We start from the raw sequence: 27,364 nt of genomic DNA on the forward strand, positions 1-27,364 counted from the left end.
GTTTTTAGTATTTACGAGCGTAATTTGTTGCTTTTAAGATTTTATATTTTCGTTTCAATTATCTGTAAACTATTAAAATAATGAACTAGGAAAGTGTTTTCTTGCAACCTTTGCGGATACGTTTCAAAATTTGATAGATAAAAATATTGAATTAAACTTTAATTTACTATGATTGCTTATTGCTATGAATTAGTATGGAAAAAAATAACTAAAGCACATATTCTCAATACTTTTATTTAATAGATCTATTACCGAACCTAAACTGAAGATACTAATTGCTTGAAGGACATTTTTCATTATTCTTGCAGACGATAAAATCCAAACTTAATTTTGATTGATAACTCAAAAGTTCTAGTTGTTTTCATTTACGAGATGCATCGTAATCTAATTTATTGCTTTCAATATTTTAGACTTTTGTTTCAATTATCTGTAATATTTTTATTTAACAGATCTATTCCCACAATGCATTGCAGATACTGATTACTCGAAGGACATTTTTCAAGGAGACTAGAAATTTTACTGAAAGTAGCTGCTTAGTTTTCCAAACTGAATATTTGCATATTGTTTCGTGATAATTGCTTTGAGACTTTTTCAATATAATGTTAGGTTAGCTCTAAATTTATATTTTCATCCACGAAGAATATGGTAGTAGAAATTACAACTTACTTTACGACAGTTTTCAACCCATAACGCGTCTACTTGCATATTAATAAATTTGAAAAGGCATTTCGAAGTAAAGTATGGCACGCATATTTCAAAAAGAAACGCATTCTTCAAATGTAGAATTTTGGAAAAGAATGAAATATGTCAAGACAATTGATTGAAGTCAAGAAAATTTTGGAGGAATAAAATTTTGCATTTCGGTACTTTTTTAATTATTCAAAATATGCAAAATAACTTTAAAATACTTTATTTATAAATCATCAATGCAAAATTTTTCTATACTGTGAAAGATTTTACTCCCTTAACAACTTTAAAATGAGCGTTTATTTTCACTTTTAGAATTAATGTGCAGACATTTGCTTTATTTTATATGACACATATACTATAAAAACACGCTAAGCGTTTATTATTACCGTATATTCTGAAAACCTGAATCAGCTCAGTTATACGCCAACAATATTTTTTTTCTTGAAAATATCTCAAAATTCGAAGCACGTAAATAAGCCAAAATTGAATGACTAAGGGAGAAATACGCTCAATTTTACCCTAAATAATGTATTCGACATGGCTAAATTTTTTTTGCTCCTAATATCATCAACAATTCGCGATCGCAACGAACTATAGGGGGCGTTGTTGTATGAGACGCATACCTGCGATTTCTACATGAACCGTCATTCAGTTCACTCTAGAGACGTCGTTAATGTAGCATGTAGCATTGCAACGTTCCTTCTTTATTGTGACTAATTAAATTTAAAAAAGAAAAATGCTTGATATTCTTTCTTATGCAAACGAAAACAAAATGGTATCTCTTTTTATTAGAGAAGGAATATCCAAAACACATCGGAAAAATATTTGTACATTAACAGAAAAAAATATGCATATTCTTATAAGAGTTAAAACCTACTGCCCGAGAAATAGTATTACTAAATTTAATGATATAACATGAAAGGCCCATTTAAACTTTACATTCTATAGTTTTAAGAATCATATTACTTCAAAAATTAAAATGAACAAAAAGTATACATAAGCCTCATAATTTTATGAAATTCAATTTTGTAAACAAAGTTTTTAGACAACAATTTTTATCAAAAAATTTCAAGTTTCAATAAAAATCATTATTTAGAAACTAAGAAATGTAAAATAAAAAATGCTGACGAAACAAAAGCAAATGAACAATTCTTTTTTGTCGCCATTTTTAGTGCTACAAAAATTCGTCTTTGGGATTTGCCAAAAAACAAAACAAGATGCAATTGTATTTTTTTAGGAGGGAAATATTTTACCGAAAAAACGAAAATGTACCAATTCCCACAACATAAAACTTTATCTTGGTAAACGTACGTTTTGGAAATGTTATTTCATTTGGAATCTTATTTATCAGAGTTCATATGGCGATATGATTGTTTTGAATCTATGCTAAACTCTATATCGGCTCATTTTCCACCGAAATCCGATTGACTATTTTGATTTTAAATAAAGTGTTTTATTTTATAAATTGTCGCAAAAATTTTAAGTGTAGATTAGCGGCACTTAAAAACCGCCAAATCTGTAGCGGCGGTGGCGTTAATAAGTAAGTACCGAATCTTTATTCCATACTTTTCTGAATCATAATATTACTTCAAACATTGGAATATACAAGAAGTATACATAAACACATAATGTTATACCATTTAATTTTTCAAAAAAAGTATTTCGAGAACAATTTTTATCAAAAAATTATAAACTAAAAAACGGAAAATAAAGAATTCTTAGGATAAAAAAACGATTTCAAGAATTCTTTACATTGAAATAAAAACTTTCATATTGTTTCTTTTTTTATTATTCTTATAGCTCTTAATCAGACGTAAAAAACCATTCTGTAGAGAACCATCATCAAATGAAAAAAAAATATTTACACTCAAATTTTTTATTGTAAAAATCATTGCACTTACCTGATTTATAATTCCCGGAGAATTCCAAAATGATAAGTTCCTTGTTTGAAAACTTTATTCTCAAATAATAGATACATAGTTTATCCCTTCATTACTTTTAGATAACATACTACACAGCAAAATTTTATAATAGATATGAAATTGAATATGTAGCTAAAAACAGAATAGCTGAATTCTAGTTGAACTTATTCTTTCAAAACTAAAAAATACTTACCAAGAAAGCGATCAAAATTAATTAAGAATCAGCACAAATGGCACTATTTCAAGTAACTTGGATAATTTTTTATTGTTGTTTTCCGAATTATATGGATACAGAAATATATACTATTCTATAACGAAGAAGAATATGCTATAACTATTACAATTCTGTATGTTCTGATTTCATATTTATTCACTGGAATGACGAAAGCAATGTTGACTTCACTTTAATTCGTAATGAATTGAAGACAGAAGAAATGCATTTTACCTTAATACACACATCTGTAACAGTATCCGAAATCGGAAGTCATCAGTTGCAAGTTTGTTGATAATAGAAGTTATAAATTATTGAAGAATTTTTCTTCAAATGTTTGGCGTGTTCTGTTCCTGAAAGATTTACTAATATTCTGGAGATTTTTTTCAAGTTCTTCGGCCTTTTCCTTAGGGAAATTTTGTTTCTTATTTGCTGCTAAAAAATGGTGTCTGATTCAGTCAATGATTTCGATGGAACTAAATGAAAACGTGATAAATTAATGTCCGATATTTACAGGCTCCTGCTAGACGGCGTACTCGAGCGTTGCGATCGCGAATATCAAGTCTTAAAAGAAGTTTGTCCTAAAATGAAGTGTTATATAATGAGTTAAACGATATTACCCTACAAGGGATTTAAGAAAAATCATCACAATAGAATATTCATTAGTCATATGTCTTTATTTGTTTTCTTATATCACGTGCTTATATTTATTTTCTTGAGATGCAAGTAATTTCACTGTTCACTCACAGAATAATCGGTGCAACGTTAAATCATACTATCGATAATTTGTCATTGTGCTTAAGAATTTTGTACAATAGTTAGACGTTGTGGCTCCATAACACGGAGAAAAATTTTTGGTAAAATTACCATACTTTATGGCAGTGACATTTCTTGAAAATAGAGCCATAATTCTGATTAATATCACCAAAATATACTGAATTTATCATTCCGTTCATAAGGTTAAGGTTTACCAGGAATTCTGGTCTTCAAAGTTATAGTTTTTATTATCACACATCTAATAAAAAATAAAAAACCAGAAAATAAATTGATCCGAATAAACTCGTTTTAAGACATGCTCTAAGATTTCATGAAAAAATTACCAAATTTTTCCACATTTACTAAATTTTATCACACATTATAAAACCCTATTTTATTGTTAATTTTACCAAAATCATTACCAAAGCGCTTTAGTAAAAAATTACCGAATTCTTTGGTGTTCTTGCAGATCCAGATATTATATTCTGGTACTTGATTATACTTTTTTTTTCTCAATGCGTTTAAGTATGGCATGGGATAATGTTCAAGAATGTCCTAACGTGGTGGTTAAGAGGATAGAGCGTTAACCGTCCAATGAGTTGAACCAGGTTCGAATCCCAGCCATGGCTGGTCGATACGAATTCCCCACCCAGCTCGCACCGACCACCGTATTGACGTAAAATATTCACAATAGTAGAGAGATCATGGGTTAGAGTCCATTTGCCGTCTTTTTCCTCTCCATATATCACCAATGAAGGTTAGTTCCATCAAAAAGTCTTCCACTATGGTAAATTTCTCCAAATACTTGATCCAGCAGTTCCCTTGTCTTCTGGATTGAGTTCAAAATTACAAGGCTACGAAGTTAAACGTTAGTAGTCATGAACCCAAAAATGGGTTTGGTTATAAAAAAGTAAGGTTAAGAATGATTGTTTTGCTGAATAATGTTGTTTAACTAGCACTGTATTAAGGTTGCAGAAGACTTTGACGGTATTATGTTTGCTAAAAAAAGTTTACCATTATAACAAAGTAATTAATTAATGCTTCTTGGCAACTATATATAAAACAAAATTACCATTACCTTAAATATACTAAAATGTTTCTCGTAAATATTTGTTCAGATTCTTAAAAGCATTTTACAATTTTTAATTAATTAATTTAAAGATCACTGTTCCATTTTATTCAAACAACTTCTCTTTATTCTACTAATTCGTTATTTTTAAATCCCAGCAAACACATAAGTATTTCCCTTGTTCATTTCTGGAATTTGAAAACAATGCCACATTAATATACTAACGAATGCAAGCATTATTCTCCATATTACCGTTGAGGCTATCCAAGCAATACTAATTCGTGACTTTTTCCAAAACTAAAAGCAACCATTAATACAAATAATTGAATTACACAATAACTACAGAGTGTATCTGACCTACTTTTCAACTGTTGTAGTGCAAGGTCACGAAAACTCTATAATCTCATTAAAGCTTTCGTTTCAATTTACAGTCAATTGGAGATTTTTGATAAAAAGAACTTCTTGAAAATTGTCAGTGTCTTCATCTAATTGTTCCTGAAGAAAAGATTCTCTCAAAAAAGTATTTAAAAAAAATTGACCCATACCCAAGGGGATGAAGAAAGTTCTTATTCCTCTTTGTGTTTAACTACTGATGCTTAGTGATCGAATTTTTTTTTATGCCTAAAGGTTAAGATTTAGAGTCAGAGGTGAAATGATTTCGAACTTTTGAAGAATGCTGTATGTTTCCGTGTATTGATGGATGAATTAGATAAGAAATAATGCCCCGTCATTGCTATAGTGAAAACTTTTTGATGAAAATTCTTTTAAGTTAAAGAAATTTGATGTCTGTTATGTTACCTCAATAAAAATTTCAAATTTAATTCTTCCCATAAGTAGATATTAGGAATGCAAATTTAATTCTTCCCATAAGTAGATATTAGGAATGCATTATTAAAATGAAAACCTTTAATAAATAACTTAATATTGTTTTGATTATTACCGAAAATTAATAGTCTGATAAAAAAAACCATCAGCAAAGATTATCAACTGCTATTTTCGATAAAGATTGAATTTGCACGGTATAATGCAAAGCAACTTATTTTAATATGAGGCTTAATTTCAAATATAATATAAATAGAAGTAGTAACCATATTTAACAACACAGGATTGACCAGAAGAGTCTGCAATTCTTATGTCTTAGCTATATTTCCTAAGTTGTGCTAGTAACTATTCTTAAATTTATAGGTGTAGAATGCTACACTACAGGTGTAGACATGTGCTATAGATGTAGGCGAAATTTTTCGCTCCAATTTCCGTGATTTCAGCCGTTTAGCAGTTTTTGTTTTAAATTTTATTTAAAAGCATGGTAAAACTACTAGAATATGGTAAAATTTACCGTGTTTTTGGTACTATGGGAACACCAAAAAGCTCGATAATTATCTTCAAAGCGCTTTGGTAATGGTTTTGAAATAATTGAATGTGAAATAATTTTGAAATAATTGTTAATTGAATGTAAAATTAACAATAAAATATTGTTTTAGAACATGTGATGAAATTTGAAAAATGTGTAAATTTGTTAATTTTATCATGATATCTTAGAGCATAACACAAAAACCATTTATTCGGTGAAATTCGTTTTAAAGTTATGTATTTTTTACTAAATAAGTGGTAATAAGCACTGTAATTTTAAAATCCAGAATTTCCGGTAAATCGTTTCCATTTGAACGGAGAAATTACCAAATGAATGATTTAACTAGCATATATTTTGTCTTTAATTTTGCAAAAAATTTCATTATTCTACAGCGTGGTAGTTTTACCATAATTTGTTTCTCCGTGTAGGTTTTAGCAGTGTTTTCGAACAAGTTTTTTTCTTCGATTGGAATAAAAAAAAAAAAAAAAAAAAAAAAAAAACGAAATTGCAATAGAATTTTAAAAAGTTACGCGAAACTTATGTACGATTGATATGAACAATAAATTATCATCATTCATTTTAATTCAAATATTTCATGAAGAAGCATTATTCCCCAGTATTTGTTTCATAATGAGATAACGAGTATGATTGCACTTTTTGACAGAAAAAATTACCTCCTCATCCATTAATAACATAAACAGATGATGAGTAGAATTAGAAGCGGAAGTGACCTTGTCCTCTTTTTGACAAGGTCATTCAACCTCAATGAACACCACCCATTTGCTTATATGAATAAATTGAGGAAAAGATCAGATCCAAATGATTTATGCATGCACAAGATTTTAATTCATTTTTTACTTATGAAGTGAAGTGAAAAAAAAAGAAACATTTTCTTTCACTAATGAGGAGTTCGATGCAAATGAGATGCGCTGACCGTACGCTAAATTGTTCAAAATGTATTTAAAATATGCAGTTTCTTAATTATTTTTAAGACGAACACAACTAATAGGAAACAAGGACATTGTAAAATTTTATTTAACTATCAAATGCTCCAAGGAAGTTTGAACAAATACAAATGGGCTAGTACAAACATACAGTTCAATTTGAATAGATAATTGTGGTGCTTTCTAATTCTTTATTATGTTGCAAGTTTGCACGTTAATAGAATCCAAAATTCCAATATTATTGTTTGATGAGGAACCAATTTTCATGAGACTACAACTAGACCAGTTATCCTCAAACTACAAATTCGAAATTTCTTGGAAATTTAGAGTAAACATCTGAAACTCGTCAAGCTCAGAATGAAAAACTAAAAATTACTGTTATTATGGAGACTTACATAAAATTCAGTGTACATGTAATTTTGTAACTGCCGTGCGTGTAATTTTATAACTTATTGTATCTGCTTCCTAGCCAGAAATTCAATTACTATCTAAAATTTATTTTCTTTTAAATATTACTGGAGATAGTTAAACATAAAAAGTTATAAATTTTGTTTTAAGTTTTATTGTTTCGATTTTATCTCTTTTCTAACATTTGATGATAGAAAGATAATTTGATGAAATCAATCTTCCGCGTGTATGTTGAATTAATGTAAATAGATTACTTTAAACCGAGCTTTGAGATGGACAAAAAATGCATTTAAAGCTGCAAGAAGATTAATAAAGCAATTAAATCGTTTTCTTTTTTTAGGAAAAAAAAAACATATTTCACAGATGCTCTAAATGTTTTATAATTTCTCTTAATACCATTGTGATCAAAGCTGCCTTTTTAAATTTATTTCCGTCTTAATCCCTGTAATCTAAAAGCATAGTTACGCTTATTTATACATCATTTACGAACGATAAACTTGCTTTCAATTATTTGTTAAAAAGTATTTGCTATATACTCAGTGTTAGAAAATTATGAAAGACCAGTTTGATATTCAGTTAGTTAGTTAATAATGAAATGTATAAATAAAATTTGCATTGCTCCGGTAATTAAACAATATGTCCTAACAAACCTCATACAATAAACAAAACAACCCCCAAACAGGATTTCCTCATTTAATACACAAATGCTTCAATATATGATTCAATAGATTCAATACCTGTTTAAACTTGACTAACAAAAACATTGGCGAGCTGAATTGCACTTTTTAGCATAATAAGTGCTATTGTTTGATGCGTTGTATGTAAGAAAGATGTTAAAAAATGAAGATTTTGTGATAGCCTTCATATTCAAATTTACTTGAAAACAATACGTTAATCGAAATCCATGTTGAGTTGATTATTCTGACGCAAGGTTAGTACCAACCCTTATTAATGTATGCCAAAGGAACTCGTCTTCGTAAGCTATTTTTCTGAAAGTAATTTGGTTTTCCAAGTTAGCTTACCACAAGGTTTTTTGAAAAGTCATTTACATACTAAATTCTCAACTAACTTTATAACTTCCAACAAAGATTAATTTTTTTAATTGTTTTTTAAGGAAAAAGCTCTCTTTCAAATGCAAAGAAAAACTACGAAAAAAATTGTATAGCATGAATCTCAGAAAAAAAATTATTTTACCATATGTATCTTTAGTATTTTTTAAGTATAAGTCATTTCCTGTATTGTCATAAAGTAATTTTCTGGGAGGAAAAAAGCTTTTGTTGCATTTATACAAACGCTTGATTTTCCTTAATTTAGGTGTTAAGATTTCAAATCTGCAATCTGTACGCGGATAGGGTATCTACCCCTATTATGACATATTCAGAAGCATGGGAAGTAACAATTCACAATAGAGAAGCTCCCCGAGTGGCGTATGCCGATATTTCCGGGGATGGGATGGGTTTCTATGCAATTTTAATCCTGATGATGTGCCCTAACTCTTCTAGAAGTTTGCTGCAATAATTATGTGACCCTCTGTTATACACAACGCTTTTAAAATTGTACATTTCGTCAAAAAATAGACCAAAAATGTCGTTTTTTAAAAACCAACTGAAGATTGGAATCGGTTAGATTGCAGATTTGAAAGTTGTTTGATTGTAGATTCGACGTGAAAATATCCAAGAGCCGCTACAAAATTTCATTCAACAGAAAGAATACAAAAAATTTGTTGCTCATTGTAATTATTAAATTTTGTGAATGGTTCGTAGACATTTTATTTTGTTATTTATTTAAATTTATCTCAAAGTTGTCCTTAAAATCATGGAGTTATTTTCTACAGATTTTAATTAAGAATGGTGTTGTTTATTTTATAGGTCCAAAATGTCACTCCAGAGATAAATTCAGAGATTGTAAAAAAGCGGTTTGACTCCTTATACGTCAAGGAAAATGCAGAGTAAGTAAATTTTAAGTTCAGTTTTAAGAATATTTCAGTTTTTTTTAATTACCTAATGAGGAAATTTATTGTTTATATTCAACATATATTGATTTTATTTATTATATACTACAAAGACATCCGCAGATGGGTTTTAGTCGAGTTTTATGTGTAATATTCCTTACAAAGTATGTTAAATTTAATATTTGAAACCGAAATAACTAGTTGTTTTAATTATATCTTATTAGGATTATTATTAAAATTAATTGCATTTATCTAATCATTAATGTAAATATTTAGAAAAAATTGTCAGTTAAACACACAGTAGATTAGGAATTTTTGCCCAGTATTATCTGCAGCGAATCACCATTGGCGTGAGGGCGTATGAGACTTAAATGGATCTGTTTCGCGATTCGGAACTTTTGAAGCCGACTCCATATTTCCGCAATTTTTGAGAAATTTATCGTTTGACGGTTAACGGTTATAAATTGTTTAACGGTTGATTTTTTTATTGATTCAATTTATGATTTTCACGTGATTCAATATTTTGAACATTTTGTTTCAAAAAATTAAATTACAATAAAATGTAAAAATCTAAAACGGAAATAAATACAATTAAGTTTTTTTTTTTTAAATTTAGGAAACATTTCAACTGAATGTTGTTTGATCGTTCTACTTTAAATGCACCTATCAATTTCTACGATCCTAAGTGCATATTTTAAATGAATTTTAATTTTGATGGACAAAAAATATAACAAAAAATATTGTCGGTACAGCGTTGGAAAATGGTTTGTATTAAAATGAAAATTTTGTTTTTAAAACACTTGAATTCAAAACAAAATCGTTTATTTACAACAAAATGAGATGAAAAGAATACCTCCATTCTTCTAAAGTGAAACCGATTAAACTCTTCAGTTGTTTGTTTTCGAATGGCATCGTTAGAACAGTTTGGAGCGGACAAAAAAAAGTTCCGTATCGGAACTGATCCGATATTTAATTACCGACACAAACGGATTAAGTTGTTTCTCTAGATAATTTTTTCTTTCTAACTTACGATTTCTAAGTTAATAAAAGTATATCATTGAGATGTCGTGTTTACATTTATCTAATCATTATGACATATCTAATCATTATTACATATCTAATCATTATTACATATCTAATCATTATTACATCATCTTATGACATAATTACATCATCTTATGACATAATTGCATCGTGTTCAAAAAGAATTATGTGGATATTATTTTGCATATGGTTCCAATGTGAACCATATATACAAAAAAAATATTAATAGATTTTCCATTCAAAATATTGATAGTATCTACCGATATAAATTTGAAACATAAATTCTTCACTGATTTTTCACTTTTTGCCAATTTCTTTGTTGAATATTGGCTTCTCATCGCATCTTAAAATTCAAATAAATAAATAAACTTCATAAAACATAATTAAGCAAAAACGTAAATAACAATAAAGGTTTAATGATACTATGGCATATCAGAGTACACCATAAAAAAATTTGGATTAAATTACTGTAAAAAAATACTGTCATCCTGAGTTCAACATCCGTAAAATCGATTTTACCGTAAAATCTATTTTTGCCGTAAAATTTTATACCGTAAATTTTATAGTAATACTTATTTAATTACAGTTATTCAGTAATTTTGCAGTAAATATTACTATATATATCAGAATTTTAGTTCTATGAAATTTTGCAGTAAAAATGGATTTTATAGTTAAAAGTACTGGCACCCTGAGGGCCAGTACTTATTACCGTAAATTAATTAGGAGTTTTCTACAGTGTGGCTGTTATAGTTGAAATATCTTAGCATCTCTTTAAATAATATACATCAAATTTATAAATTCTGAAATTTATTGATTATTTGGTAATTTATTTTAATCATATTTTATTTGTAACTTACAAAAATAGCATATCTTTTTCCAAATGATTAAGACAAGATACCTTATCTTAATCATTCTTAATATAATATGTCTCTGAATATCGATATCTTGTCATCGATAAAGAGACACCACCGCAAGAAAGAGGAAATTTCACATTCATTTCCTCCAAAGTAACCTTCATAAGTGTATATTTACATTCACCTTTTTAATTCACCAACAACCGCCCACGTTGCCTTCAGAACGCGTCAAAACACACATCTTGTGCAAACTTGAAGTAGACTCGGCGCAGAATGTGTTATCATTTGGCATTGAAAATGAGCTATACTAGCATCCATCTTTCTCAAACAACGAATCTGCTAAAAATTCTTACTAATTTCAGTCCCCCATCATTTTAAATAATATATAAATCAAACATTTTTTTCCCTTTAAATATTTCATAGAGTTACGTTGATTATTATGGATTATGCTCTCATTTGAAATAAAAAATATGGACGGCACTGAATTATTCATATCATGTCTCAAATTATGCAAACATAAATAAAACATGCATCAAGACGTATTTAAATACTCATAAATTTAAATAGAAATTGTGGCGTGATATTTTGAGAGAGTCGTTACTTTACGATGACCAAAAATAACAAGATTTTATAATAACTAATCTAACTAGTTTTAGAAAGGCAGTTAGCGTATCGGTAAGTACAATGGAAAAAAAATCCGGACAAAGTACGGCGTAAAGTACCGGCACGTAGGGTGCATCATCCATAAAATCTATTTTACCGTAAATTATTTTACCGTAGTCTTACAGAATTATTTATTAATTAAAGTGATTCAGTATTTTACTGAAATTGTTACTGTAAAAGTTATTGTATGTCAGACATTTTGTTCCATAACATGTTCGGGTAAAAATGGATTTTAATGAAAAAAGTAACAGTACTTTTTACAGTGATTTGAACCGGAATATGTTACAGTGTAGACATTCTTTTTTTATTTAATGCTATTAACAAAGCGTTTTATGCAACTAAAGACAATTGACCTTCATAGTTTTTCTTAATATTTCGAAGAATTAAGTTCTCTCCTACGTTGTGGTAGCATTAGAATTAAAATTCAAAGTATAACAATTTTAAAAAAAATTATTCTGTCACAAATTTGAATGTTATTTGAAATATTAAGAGAAGATTTTTAATCGTTTCTTTGTAAATGTCTAAAAAAAGTTCTAAGATTTTTCTTTTATGTATCAGTGTTTTTTCTCAATTTATTAATTTATTTTAATTTCTGAAATATATATAAATTAAACGCTAAATTTTGATTTTGATATTAAATGTAACGACCTTCGAGAAACTTAAATTTTTAGAAACACTTCAAAAACGGTCTATTTTAAAAGTAAAACCGTCCTTTATCTCCATATATCAAAATCATAAGCGATGTTTCGAATTTTTCTCAATGATTTCTCACTAAATTATCAATATATTTATTAAATAATATTTTCATTGTAATTTATTTAAGTAAATCTAATTAAAATAAATTTAGAGGGTGCCCTGTTAGAGTTTTCATTCCAAAATTACGGTAAAATAACAGTCAGCAGTCTGTCCATACAATTAACCGTAAAGTTTATGGTAAAGGAAAATTGCGGTTTGGAAACCGTTTACAACTAGTATGGTTAAAAAACCATGATTGCAAAACTATACTGTCTTATAAGCATTTACAACTAGCCTAGTTTCAAAACCGTGATAAAGAAATTTAACTGGATATTGGAACTAAACTTTACGCCGTCTATGCGTGAGTAAGAGTGTCATATTTTAATAGTCCAGGGTCACAAATTGTAGAGTCCAGAACACTGGAAACTCTTTGCGTGTTGAAGGGAATGAATGAATTTTTGTATTGTAACGCTGGAACTTGATCCTCCATTCTGTCCGTCATAAGATTGACAGATTGGCTATAATATATGCTCAGTTGCAGGGAACTAAGTGGCCTCATTAGGTAAGACTAGTTGGGGCAATACAATTTTGATTGTTTAACCGTATCAGGTGAAAGCAGTTAATAAACTATTTTTCCCACAGTTAACAGTTTTATAACCATCCTATTTATGATTATTTGAATATGGTAAAATATCAATAAAATAAATTGTTACTAAACCATTTTTCGAGAAATTTCTAACAATGTAACAAAAGGTAAAAGATTAAAGGGTGTTAAACATTTATTCTAACTAAAAGATATAGCTCTCAAAAAACAAAATTATTTTAATACAATGCATTAAAAATTTTAATTCTTTTCCTTTTTTGCAGCAGTGAGCATTTTTAACAGAATTAATGAAAGAAAGTTTTTTTTTATACTATCTATAATCTATGGTATAACGCTCAATGTAATTGTAATTCATACTTAGAGAATAATTAATTCAAATGAAAGAGATTTGAAGCAATATAAGCCACATTTTTAACTTGTTTAATAGAGCAAATGATGAAAATACCACGATTTTGTTTGGCAATGAAATGTTTCTGTGCATCGAGTTATTATTCAGCAAAAATTTTAGAAACATGTAAAATACTTTTCTGGCGACAAAGCTGAGAAAGAATTAGATGTGAGAACGTGAACTTCAGAAACAAAATCGCTAATAACTATAATTCCCAAACCTTTCAAATTCTCCGTCTTATGTGAAATCTTTCAAATTTTTGAATTCAGCACTTAAACTATAATAATAGGAGAAAAAGGTTTTAGTAAAATAACTTTACTGTATAGTATTGATATTTCCGTTAAAAAAAATCATAATTCTGGATAATAAAACCGCATTTTGCGGTACATTAACCATACGTTTGGTAATTTTTTTTGTTCATATAGTAACGGTTTACCAAAAATTCTGGTTTCTTGAATAGTAGTTCTTATTACCACATATTTAGTGATGAATTGAATTTTATCACATATTATAAAATCAAATTTTTTTGTTCATTTTGCAAAATCTTGCTTTACCAAAACCAAGCTTTTGGGGGTTTCCACAGAGTCAGAAACACTGTCAATATTACCATATTGCGGTAGTTTTGACCATGCTTTTTTTTCTCTATTCATCTTAACTGCGAGCACTCTCAGTAATAATCCCGTTTTTGACAATTCTGAGATTCTTGAGCTATATTAGTTATTTTTGACAATCTCGTAGTTCTCGACAAATACAATAATTTAGACTTGACATAAAATGGCACACAAAACAATGTTTCAAACAATTTTTGATTAAAAAAAACACACTTAAAGAACAATTTTTAATGCGATGATTGGTTTACACATCAAATTGAAATCATTTATGAATGCCAAACATTCGTTTTAAATTGATGCTAATTGTCATTCATCCATCTTATTAAAGATGAAAGTGAAAAGAAGATGATATGCTTGAGGCATAAAAGAGACTTCGGTTGAGGTCATTTACATTCATAAAGCGCATTTCCTTTTTCACTTAGTGATTTCATATTCACCTCTAATTTACTCCTCAATTCGAATCTTGAATTGTGGTTTATGCCTTCGAAAGCTGTCATTTTTTGAAGGGTTGAGGTCACCTGTGGTAAATACAGGCATTTTAATTAAAAACCGTGAATATAATGTCAGCACCTTTTGTTCATTTAATGTGTTTTTGTCTAGGTTAAATATTTAACCGTTTTAACAATCAATGAGAAAAACTCAAAACAAGAAATAAATATTCGGATAATTGTTCTGTGTATGGCTTTAGCAATTTTAGAGATCTTCAAAATAATTAAGTTTTATTCGTATGGGATCATTTGTTTTTGTTATATTTCAGTTTGTTTGGATGTTTTTTTGGCCGAAAAACGTGTAGAAGTAATTTTTTACTTCCATGTAAAAGTGATGCATACAATCATTTAGTAAATATTTAATGTGTTTATCCCACTTTAGTAAAGTACTGTAAACATTAAAAAACAATAAGATTTCTTAAGAAAGTTTTTACAGTTTTTGCCAAAATCTTATAAATGTACTAACATGCATGGAGGTTGTAATAAACAAAAATTATTGCAACTTCTTTTTATGAACGTGAATAAAAAAATCTGAATAATTTTCATAATTAGTTAAAGAAATTTTAATAACTATTATTATAAACTAATTAGGCTTTTGTTCTTTTAATTGTTAAGCAATTAAACATCCTTCTAGTACATAAAATAATAAGCAAATTTTTTAAAAGTTGTAAAAAAAAACATCGCTTCATAAAATCTATACAACATTGTGTAATTAAGAATTTTGTAATTATTAAACGACTTGTTTTTAGCTTCTTAATACACAGTGCAACAAAGTTTTTTTATAGTCAGTAACTTCTTTATAGTTTTTTTTCAATTATTATTATGTTTGGGAAAATAATTAAGAATGAATAAATAATGAAGTAATTTATTATTTAATTTAAATAGGCTTTATGGATGAGAGTACTTTTTTAAAAAAAATATGTGTTTTTGGTTTAATAAAAGTTTAATAAAAAGGACAATTTAGTGGAAACTAAAGGAAAATAATATTTTAATAAATCAAATTATTTTAATATAATATGATTCGACAACTTTACAATACAAATTTTAACGAAAGGTAAATATTTGAAGAGTTGCTTAAACAACTTTATAAAAAAAATTATTAATTTTAATAATTAAAACTATCATGACTATATTTAAAGCTTTTATTATTTTACAGAACCGGAATGGACAGAATTGCATTATTTATGAAACTAATTTAACAATGGAAACTACTTAAAATTTATGTCAGTAATTTTGACACTTTTCGAGATGCAGGGTTACATTTTTTAGCACTTCTGGGTTCACTCAACTTTATCCCCGATTAAACTTTTGTTGTTTGGATAAGCAGAAAAAATTTAAGCAAAAAATAAACAATTAGAATTAATATTTGAAAAAAAAGGAATAACAAAGAAATATTTTTAAATTATATTTTTCTCTTGACAGAGCTCATTTCTGCACAACGAGGAGCCAATTGTCTCCTATTGTTACTTTCAGAACACTTCCGGACACAAATATTTATTTTTTATACCTGGCAGAGTGACGGTAACTGGAAAAACACCCATATGCATATTTAATAACGTATTTAATATGTTACATGTTCGGTAATACTTTAGTGCGATGAAATCATTCATAATCATGCTATGCACAGTAGATAATTGAAATAAAGAATTATTAATGAAAGTTTCTTATTGTAATTAATTATTCTTCATTTTTATCATTATTGCTATGGTTTTCTATTTTTCTATTAATGCTGTGCTATGTTAATTTACCCCGATACAAATTTATTGGCATATTTAATAACAAATGCAACATTTTACATATTCAGTAATACTATATTGCAGTTGAAATTATACATAATCGTGTTGTGCAGAGATAATTGGAATAAAGAATTGTGAATGAAAATCGCTTATTCTAATTAATTATCCCTTATTCTTATCATTATTGCATTATCTTTCTATTTTTCTATTAGTGATATGCTATGTTTTTTACCCAGATGCAAATTTAATAGCATATTTAATAACATATATATTATGTTAAATATTCAGTAATACTATAGTACGGTGAAATTATTCATTATATTGAGCAGAGTAGATAATTGGAATGAAGAATGATGAATAAAAATTGCTTCTAGCAATTAAATATTCTTTATTCTTGTCATCAACGGTATATATTTCGCTATTTTGTTATTAATGCTATGCTGCGTTTTTTACCGCAATGCATATTTAATAACTTATTTAATATGTTAGAAGTTCAATAATACTTTAGTGCAAAATATTCAAAATCGTATCATGCAAAGTAGATAATTGAAATAAAGAATGATTAATTAAAATGGCTTATAGCAATTACTCATTCTTAATTGTTATATTTAATGCTATGTTTTGTTTTATCTTTGTTTTGCGCGTTATAAACTTCCTTATTATTTTCACACATTTCTTTCATCGTTGCCAACAAAACGAACTTTTAATGTATCATGAAATGTCTATGATTATGTTACGTTTGAAAATACAACAGAAAATCTCAGTTTTGAGTCTACTTTTTTACACATACTTTTTCATGTGATCTACTTATTTTAAAAACAGATTCAGATGCCATATTGAAATTTGAAAGTTTTAATAATTATAATCATGATTGTATTATTAATATTTGAAGTAGAGATTAAAAATCGTGCATAAAATTTAAAATTAAAAAAGGGAAGAGTTGCAAACGATTAAAAAAGAACAGAAAAAAATATAAAAAGGGCAGAATTACAAATGATTATATTATAGGAATTTGTTTACACAAAGTTTGCTACTTTTTTACAAAAAATTATTTTGTAGTTAATTTATAAATAACTTTCAACTTGATTTTTTTTCATTAAAGTTAATTTAAAAATGCACTAAGAAAATATCTTTGCACCAAATGAGAAACCATTTAGAACTTTAGTTCACTCACCTTCAGTAACAGCATGGTGCCTCACGAACACTAAAAATTATTTTTTCCCTTCGTGAGAAATCTTTCCTCTTTATTCCACAATCCTTTTGTTTTTCAGGATTAAGACTTGTTAGGACTTGAACGAAAACTGAGACGAGGAGAAAAACCATTGCGGAAAATCATATCATGAAGCAAATCCTTTAGTCGATGTTCAGTTCAAAGTAGCTTTCTTGGATAGTTTACAAACAATGAGGTTGAGGTCAATATTTGGTAACTAAGTTTATCTCAATAGGAAAGTTATTCTCCGTCGTGCATGAAACGCGTCTTAACAAGTTTTATAATCAGACGGAAATAAAATTCTATTCTAGAATCGATTGTTTTATGATAAGTCAAGGAATATTTATTCGTGTTCTATGCTATTTATGGACATTTTTCGGCTTTATGACATAACGTATTTATAATTTGTTTCATATTTCATAGAAAAGTTCTCATTTGGTTGTTTTATGTTAAAGAACATTCAATCATTTATTATGAGCTGAATCGTTTTCTTAATTTTTATTTATAACACCACTTCTTTGTTCTAGTGTTAGTGTTCATTTTCTTAGAACCATTCTCATTTTTTAGGGTTTCTTACTTGTAGAATATCTTTTTAGAGTTACTCTTTCTGTAATATCTTCAATTTTCGAATCGCTTTTTTAATCTAATCTAATGTCACTTTAGCAGTTATAAGAAATACTCCAATACTTTCATAATAAACACTTCATTCAAAAGCTATTATTTTCATTCAAAATTCATTTATTTTTAAAATCAGTTTGATATTAAAGAATCACTTTTATAATCTAGAATATTTTTGCATGCCTTAGCATCCTTTCTTCATTCATAAATCTTTTCTTCATTCTAGAATTTGTTCTTCAATTTTGAAAATCTTTTCTGAAATCACTTCAGTTTTCATGATTTTTCCTTTTTTTTAAAAAAGGAAAATAATTAAACATTTCTGTACATCAATCTAAGTTTAATGGAGTGAAACTTGAATTTATCATTGGAGTGTTCATCAATAAGTATTTCTTTTAGAATAATCTTGAGAATTTTCCTTAAACTATTTCTGCTAAATAATAACTAGAAGAACTATATCTTTAAATTGGAAAACATTATTGAAAAAAATTAAAATGCAATACTTTTTTTCCAAATTCTGAAACATATACGTAAGACTTCAAAATGTAATTAATTTCACAAAGATTTGAAAACACTTCATAGTGCAATCGAAAATTTCAATGTATTTGAAGACAGCAGTTCAGTTTCATTTAACAACTTTTCACTTAATTAAAAATTCTTCTAATATCTTAAAAATCAACACGAATCAAATAAACAACATTGCCAAATCTGTTGCCAATTCAGAACCACTTACTTGACATACTATCATAAATATTCAATCCTACGTACATCCATCCACAAATTCAGAAGCATCTCGAATGCACAAGAGGATAAGAAAGATGAAAGAGAGTCCCAAAGAACAGAAGGAGCATTACGGACTAATACCCGCTCTGTCCAAAGGGATTATGAGTAACCAGAAGACTGTGTCGCAGGGTGGGGAACCGGTTCAAAGCAAAAGGAAAAGCTAACGGAGCTGAACCAAAAAGTAGGTAATGATAGGGGAAGGGCCAAGTGATAAAAGTCTCGATTCGAAAAGTTTTCACTCTCATTTCTGGCGAGACGGTATGGTTCAATATTAAAAGATCACCTATGACTTTTGACACGACGAAAACCGGAAACTTTCTGATGGAATTTTTCGCTTGGATTAAATTCAAATAATCAATGGGTGTTGTCCGAAATAAGTGCAATTAAATGTGATATTAACTCAATAATTTGTGTGTTTTCAATTAGGTAGAATGTGTGTTTATTACATTCCTAGTTTACTTCTTTATTCGATTTTTTTTTAAATCAAATTCGTTCTACATCGATAAATCTCTTATAATCGTCTAAGAAAAAGGTGTTTTTTATTGAGAAAATACTAAATGCTATTCTCTAATACTAAAGATATACTAATGTATTATCTTTCTTTCTTTATTTTGATTTTGGAAGCATATTAAATTAAACATTATTTTTAACTTTTTTTTTACTTGCAAGTATATAAATTTCAAAAATAAAACTGCATTTTAAATATTTAAAGTGAAAAAGCATTAAAAGCAAGTTTTATTATTATAATAAACGGAAAATTATGAAATGGTGTAAATGTATTGAATTAATACCCTAAAGACAAGTTATTTTTTTAGAAAGCCTAATATTTCAGAGATGATTAAAAAGTTAACAAAAGAAGATGTAGATTTAGCAATTAATGACATTAAATTGTCTAGTCTTAAATGTTAATAAGATAATTTTCGTAATCCCTTATATTAATAAAACTACCAAAAAATTTTCAACGCAATTTTAACTGGCATCCTCAGAGCAAAACAATTCCAATTTATGTTCCAAAAATAATTTTTTAAATCTCAGTGATTACTGTCAGTGCATTTTGTATCAGGTGGCAAGTTTTATAGTATTTTGTGAACTTTTCAGCACTGAAATTTTGCTTTACAAGAATTTTAATTTTTCTTTCGCTTTTTTCATGAAGTAAACTATAAGCACTCTGACGCTTATACGTAGTGAAATTATGTATTATTATGGCAGTTTGTCAGTATTGTTTTTAATATTTATTTCTCGCGGAAAAAAATTATTATTTTAAATCTAACCATCTTTTAAAAAGAAAACGATTTTAAACATAACCATTTAGAGAAAAAAACACACAAAACAAAACGCAATCATCATAATGGATTAGTATTTTAAACAAAATCTAAACATTTTGCGAAAGGTTTTGCAATATACACTGAGAAAAAAATATGATCAAAACTACTGAATATGGTAACATTTACCGCATTTCTGGCTCTATGGGAACCTCAAAAAGCTCGATAATTTTTACCAAAGTGCATTGGTAAGGATTTTGGTAAAATTAAACATAAAATATGGCGTTTCATAATATGTGCTAAAATTTGGAATGTGTGTTAAAATTTGGTAATTCTATCATACCTTAGAACATAGCACAAAATCCATTTGTTTGGCTAAATTTACATTTTAGTTTCGTATTTTTTTTCTAAATGTATGGTAATAAGAGCTATAATTTTGTAAACCAGTATTTCCGGTAAACCATTGCCATATGAACCGAAAATATTACCAAATAAATGGTTTAAATACCACATATTTTGATTTTATTAACCAAAACTATGGATTTTTACTTTTATCACCATTCAGTACGGTAATTTCACCAAAAATTTTTTCTCCGTGTATACTTTTAAATTTTGAAAAAAAAAACATTCAGAAAGATAGTGGAAAAAATATATTTAATTGTAGTATCATTTATGTTTGAATTACGTTCTAGTTCATAAACATACCACAAGACTTTTAAGAAGTAAGAACCATTTAGGAGAAATTAACAATAATATTTTTCCAAGTAGTAACAATTAAACAATCTAAAACGTTTTAAGATATATTCAAGTTTTGAAACTCTTTAAACTGCATTGTGGCTATCTTATTGCAGTCTATTCATTGTAAAGAAAATTTGAGAAATTAACATTTGACGTTGTCTTGTATAGTACGTTTATGTTAAAGCCTGATGAGTAGAAACAACTTCTGGCAATTTAATGATGCAAAATTTTAAAACTCTGGTAGCCTTTATTCCTCTTGCTGTATCAAATGAAATAGATGCGGAAATATTTATGATTCTAAATAAGCTTCAGGCTATATTTAACCTTATGAGGAGAAGATTATACTGATGTCTGCCGAGTTATTGACCCCAAGAAATAATTTTTTCCCCTTCACTTTCTTTCAACTATTGACCGAATGACTATCGGATAACTTGAAGGTCCAGTAGTTCAGTGAAATAGCCTCCTCTGTGTTGACGAAACAACAAAACCGTTCAGCATAAATGGGTAAAGAGGTTTTCAACTTCACAATCACTGATTTCTTCATGTTTCCTGTCAATTAGAATTACTGATTCTTTTTTTAAAAAAAAGACTTATTTTGAATGAGGGGAATTTTACAATTCATGAATTATTTGATACACAGTGAAACAATAAAACCCAGCAGCAATAAATATTAAAAAGTTTTTTTTTCTCTACCATGGAATTAGGGTAGGAATGAAATATGTTTCTTTGTATCGAAATTCTGAAATCTAACTTCTGGGAATTTTTTGCTGAATTGAATTTTAAACAGAAAGAAAATTTATATTTATTTATTTTGCATTTTTAATAGAATAAAATTCGTTTGCTCCAAATGCAGTCGATATAAAAAAATAGTAATAAAATACCAGATATGTTAATTTGTTTTAGAGTAACTAGTCGAAATATTCTTTATGGCATTTAACTGCACTTTTTAACAAGCTTGACTTTTGTTTTTGAAATTTTTTGCTTTTAGGCTTAAATCATAATGTATTGTACCGCTGGAGAAAAAAAATCTATATTTCATAGGGAATCATAAAAATAGTTTAGATGAATTTTACAATTACTGTGTATCACTCAATCATAAATTTTAAAATTTATGAATTATTTGATGTACAGCGAAACAATAAGACACGAATGCAATAAATTTTGTTATTGCAACAGTTTTTTTTCCTCGATGGAACCAGTATAGGAATAAGAGATTTTTCCAAATTATAAATCTAACTAAGTATTTTCGTCGAATAGAATTATAAACAGAAAAATTATATCTTTTTTCTTTTAGACTTCTAACTAATAAGATAAAATTTGCAAATCACAAATGTTAAATGTTTTAGAAGAACTGGTCGAATTATTTTTTATGCGTGTTTCAATGCATTATTATGTTGTCTTCATCAACTAGTCAAATTTGTTGTTTTTAGACTTAGAACATGTTTTTAGGCTTCGAACTGCATTGTACTTCTAGAAAAGAAATTACATAGCGAACCATAAAAATAACTTAGATCACGAATTTCACAATTACAGTTTATCAGTTAATCATGAATTTTAGAATTCATGATGTATTTGATTCTTAGTCCACTGTTAGAAATTTCTCGGTGAAAAGGGCAGTACCAATTTATTTAAATACTATTTTACCATATTTAACCAAAACAGTCAAATAATCATAAAGAAATGATATTCAAACTTTGAGAAAAACATTTATGGATTGCTTTTACCTAATACGGTTTAACTACCAGAATTCTATTCGCGACAACTAGGTTCACCTTATGAAGCAGTTTTTCTCCGTGAAGATGGGTACATACTCTTGTTGAGAGCGCTAATTGTTTAATCTCACGACCGGCTGAACATAGGTTCGAATCCCAGCGTTGATACTACAATATTTCTTTCAGTTCTTCAATATATAAAGAGTTTGTAGTGTCTTGCACTCTTCAATCAGTGATCCCTAGATTATTATAATACGGAAATATCATTTACGTATAAATAGAAAAGCATCTACAGAACTCCATTGCCAGTTTAAGTTTTATTTTTATGATTTAGAAACTATGCTAGATGTAAATGGTTACACAACCGTATAGCTTTGTATTCACGGTTTTTTAACAGTAGAAGTTGTAAACAGTTTCAAAACGGCAAAGGTAAAGAAATGTTCCGAACCATAAACTTCGTGGTTAATCGAATAGTCACACTGCTGACAGTTATATTACCGTTATTTCAGAATGAAAATTCTAACTGTGTAAAACATCAAAATTCAGCTGCAATAAATATTAAAATAGTTTTTTTCTCGATTGAATCAGGATAAGGATGAAATATGTTTCTTTGTATTGAAAGTCTGATATCTAACTTCTAAGTATTTCTTGCCAAATAGAATTTTGAGCAAAAAAATATATTATTTATTTATTTCATATTTCTAACTAATAGGATAAAATTTGTACGGACAAAATGCAGACGACTTTTTAAAAAAAGTGAAACGTCAAGAGTGTTATATTTTTGGCACTAGTCGAATTATTTTTTTGCGCGTTTAACTGCACTTTTATGATTTCTTTAAGTATTTGTATTTAAATCAAATTCTATTCCCAAATTCCTATAAGACTCAACAATTGGGTATAATATGAAAAAAACACAACTACTTCGATTTAGTAGGAACAACATATGACGCAATGCTAAACGAATGGAATTTAGTTGTTGTTTATTTAGTTATTGTTATTAGTAGTTGTTGTTATTTGTTTCAGTTGTTGTTGTTTATTTAGTTGCATTTAGTTTCAATAACTTTTCTTTGTAATGCAATAAAATCTGGCGAGCAGCTATTTAAACGATCGAACACTTCGTTTGTTTATTTGTGGCTTGAAGTTAGGCTCGCAGAAAATGCCGTTCATGGGTTAAATTTAGTAGGAACAACACAACCTGTGACGTAGGCTATAGTATACCCAATTCTAAAAAGTTTTAGCTATATAAACAAATTAAAATACCACACTCTTAGTTCCCATGACAACTTGAATTTGTAGAAATTAAAAAACAGCTAACAGTCCTAACGTATGAACGGGTACTTTATTATATTTTGAAGTATTATAAATATTTTATTCTTACATTTATAAATAATTTTAGTCAAGCATTATCAGAAAAGCTCTTTGAAAAAAAATTTAGCAGCAAATCTTTCATTAATTATCGTGCCAGAAATCAAAACTTCATAAGTAGATATTTCAAAAAATTTGCATTAGCTAGTGATAAATATATTCCCAAAGTGCTATAATCATTCTTAATTTACAATATTATAAATAACTAATGAAATTAAGCATTTTTAAGTTTATAATCAATTAATATTCAAATTCTATGAATACAAAATTTTAATTATATTATACTTGCTTAAAAATAATTTAATTATGAATAGACAATCTTTCATTATTTATTCGTTACTTAAAATAGAACACGGTAACTATAAGTCTTAATAGGTTGACATTAAGTATTGACCAATATATTCATCAATTGCTAAGTCTTTTTTAATGATTATAAATAGTTTATGCCCTTAAACACTTCGAAATTTAATTGAGCTTAGTGGATAGATTGTTTAAAAAACAAAACTACTATAAAAGAAAGCTGCAGTAATTTTAACAAATTAAAAAATAATCAAGCTCTAAACGAATAATCTTTAATAACTCAGTCTTACATAAATTAAAGCCTGATATATAGTCTGATAACACGAAGAAAAATATTTTGATAGAATTACTGAGCTGCATATTAATGACATTTCTGGTTATAAAAAACCATAATTCTGGTTGATAAAACCAATATGTATAGTATTTGAACCATTCATTTGATAATCTCTCCGTTCATATGGTAACGGCTTTTCAGAAGCAGTGGTTTTCTAAATGATAGCTCTACCACACTATTAATAAAAAATTCAAAACTGAAACGCAAACTAAACCGAATAAATTGCTTTTTTGCCATGTTTTAAGTTATCATGATGAAGTTATTAAATTTTACCAAATATATTAAATTTTAACAAATATATTAAATTTTAACAAATATATTAAATTTTAAGAAATATATTAAATTTTAACAAATATATTAAATTTTATCGCAAAATAAGAAACTATATTTAATTGTTAATTCTACCAAAATCGATTCCATAAAAATTGGTGATCTTTTTAGTGTTCTCATAGAGTCAGAAATATGTCAAATTTAACAATAGCTTTGGCAATACTTTTTTTCTAAGTGAATTAATAATAACTTTATATTAACAATCAACACATTCCTGATATGCTATCAGCCTTATTCTTCCTGAGTTTAAGTAATTTATAACTTTTTTTCCACACTTAAAAGCTTACACACTTTTAATTATTAGAGTTGTTTAAAAAAATATATTATAATTTTTTACTAACAATAAAACAACTTAATAATTATTTATTTATGAACAGGTAATCTTTCGTAACGAAGTTGCGCTGAAATCGAAGTCTGGTAACGAAAATTCTTAAGGCCAATATTCTTTTTTTTCTTAATTGTAAGTAATTTAGACTATACACACTTAAAAGTAGGCGAAATTCCAATAGCTAAGTTCAATAAAAAAATTAAAGAACAGTAAATAATTAAATCATAAAAATTAATTTCTATTAAATTAGCTATGACGGAAATAAAAACTTGATAAATAAATAGTTTTACTATAATTTATGATAAATATATTCTAATACTATTAAATATTTTTCATGATAAGTAATTCATGATCGTTAGCATTTAAAAGTAAGATTCCTTAAAAACAAACTTGCAATAATTTTTAACCAATTAAATTATGAACAGTTAATCTCTCCGAACTTAGTCGTGCCTGAAATTGAAACCTGGCAACTAATATTCTTAACGAGCTAACAGGTACTCATTCATTAATGATGCGGAAACATCATCACAAACATCAATTTCCGAAACCATTAATGATCACTTTAAGTGAAGAGTACTTTCTCGCTTGCTTTAAAGATGATATCAAAAGTTTATTAAAAATCATTGAAGTGTGAAAATGTTCTTTCGTTCAATAACAAGACGCTCTTCTATTTCTTTTGCCTGGAGGTATCGATACAATAAACGTAGGAAGAGGAAGACTTTCTGTGTTAAATAATGAGCCTCTGGTTTAAAAGTGTTTGATGAAAAGTGTTGAATGGTTTGTTGATTGTTGCAGACGAGATCTTTTGTTAGAATAATTTTCAGGTTTTGTAGGAAATCACTGGAGTAATTGAAGTGAAATGAAGTAATTTAAAATATCTCTTTTGAGGCTGATTGTCTTTTTATCGTTTTCTTTTGTTGGGTTTTATGCATTTTTTTATTAATAAAATCTTAAAAAGATTTGCTGATACCAAGCTTAATTTAATAATTAAATTAAGCAAAAAATTAATTCCTATGAAATTATTTATCAAATATTATTTTTTTCTATTTTGTAAATAAATAAATAAACTTTCAATTAATCTAATAATAAATTTATCTTCTTATACACTGTCAGTGCATCTTAAACCATAAAGTGGAACGAACGCGCAACTGTCATAGCAAAAAGGTCGAGGATGTTAAGGACCCAAAATTTCATAATCTCGAAACCAATCGAATGATGATGCGTGGTGCGAAGCATTACGCACAATCCATTTTATGCGTGTTATGTTCCAGATCACCGTTATGGAATAATTATTTGATTATCCGTATTAGATCGTCCAAAAATTTAATCAAATGAGCATTTTGCTCTTAGAAAAAAATACACATTCTTGGAAGAAAACAAAAGTTAATTCACTTTTCTTTACGTGCACACCGCCACATTGCAAAAGACATTCAAGCACACTAGATAATTATTCCACCACAAAAAAATATTGTATTTATCCTCTGATCAAGAAAAAGTTGTTCATGCTTTAATTAACATTTTACGATTACCATATTTATGAAATAAACTTTTGTGCTAACAGTCAAAGATTTTAGACCATCTCGAACCACAATAAAGTAAAGCATTCCAGCTACAGCCCGTTGTGAGCCAGGGCCTTAGGGAGACTAAGACAGCACGACTTCATGACCAACGGCATGATTGGGGCAATGTGGCGAACATTTCAGAAAGGGCGTCTTTACTTCCCAGATAAGTCAGTGCCCATCGATCTGAAAATGGATGGGGTTCAAGCCACATCTGGGGATCGAACCCCAGCAGTCCTTCACAATGACAGTTTAGGGCCTTAAACAATGTGTTTATTACTGTTCATTGAACAATAATATAGTTTAAACATACTGCAGCCTTAATACAGTGTTAAGTTAAACCATGAAAATGAATTCTCCTTGAACGTGATTACGCGATAATATTTTTCAAAATGAACAGAAA

General features: G+C 27.9%; 1 protein-coding gene across 4 annotated transcripts in view; it reads right to left on the minus strand.

The window, feature by feature from the left end:
• The window catches only part of LOC107450329 (A disintegrin and metalloproteinase with thrombospondin motifs like), a 121,044-nt gene that overhangs the window by 59,702 nt on the left and 33,978 nt on the right, over positions 1-27,364 (minus strand). The window contains exon 1 of one of the 4 annotated variants that reach the window (XM_016066096.5): positions 17,600-17,738. The exons of the other annotated variants lie outside the window; for them this stretch is intronic. The gene's annotated coding sequence lies outside the window, so the exon portion shown is untranslated. Of the gene's footprint in view, positions 1-17,599; positions 17,739-27,364 lie in introns of those variants that run through there. 4 annotated transcript variants of the gene reach the window in all.

This window comes from Parasteatoda tepidariorum, chromosome 9 (assembly GCF_982258835.1).
Source record: "Parasteatoda tepidariorum strain Cologne lab strain chromosome 9, Ptep-v5.0, whole genome shotgun sequence".
Lineage (NCBI taxonomy): Eukaryota > Metazoa > Arthropoda > Arachnida > Araneae > Theridiidae > Parasteatoda > Parasteatoda tepidariorum.